Genomic DNA, 480 nt, shown 5'->3' with positions numbered 1-480 from the left:
TGTGTGTGTGTATGTATGCATGCATGTTCAGTTAAGCACATCTTTTTATTTCAATTTTAGTCATTTTACTACTTAAGCTTATTTATTAGTTAGTTGCCAAGTCAACATTCCATTGCCTGTGTAACAAACTGGAATTAATCAGCATACATTTAAATGTTTGAAAGTTTGTACACAGAAATGAATAAAAATGGCAAAAAAAAATATTATTCCACATGTTAAAAAAAGAAAGAAAAGAAGCTAGTATACAGAATATACCATGCAGTATGCAGTAACCATTACTATAGTAGTCTGTTTCATTCCAAACATAGCCTTTCTGACTTTTTCTGTCTGTTTCTCTTTGGCGTGCGCTTGTGTTGTTGTTGTGTATCCTAATGCTCTCTTCCTCAGACAGAATGGAAATGATGGATATGAATTCCAAAATCTGTGTTTGTCAGTGAGGGAGGAAGAGAGAGAAACAGTTTTACAGTCCAGTTTTGAGAT

The 480-nt window shown here is 33.3% G+C and overlaps 1 pseudogene; it reads left to right on the top strand.

Moving 5' to 3' along the window:
- The window catches only part of LOC107554856 (plexin-A1-like), a 139,328-nt pseudogene that overhangs the window by 128,267 nt on the left and 10,581 nt on the right, over positions 1-480 (top strand).

Source organism: Sinocyclocheilus grahami, unplaced genomic scaffold (genome assembly GCF_001515645.1).
Source record: "Sinocyclocheilus grahami isolate Dianchi unplaced genomic scaffold, SAMN03320097.WGS_v1.1 scaffold517.1, whole genome shotgun sequence".
NCBI classification, from domain to species: Eukaryota; Metazoa; Chordata; class Actinopteri; order Cypriniformes; family Cyprinidae; genus Sinocyclocheilus; species Sinocyclocheilus grahami.
Note: the sequence above shows the minus strand (reverse complement) of the source record. Positions and strands in the feature narration are given on the sequence as shown.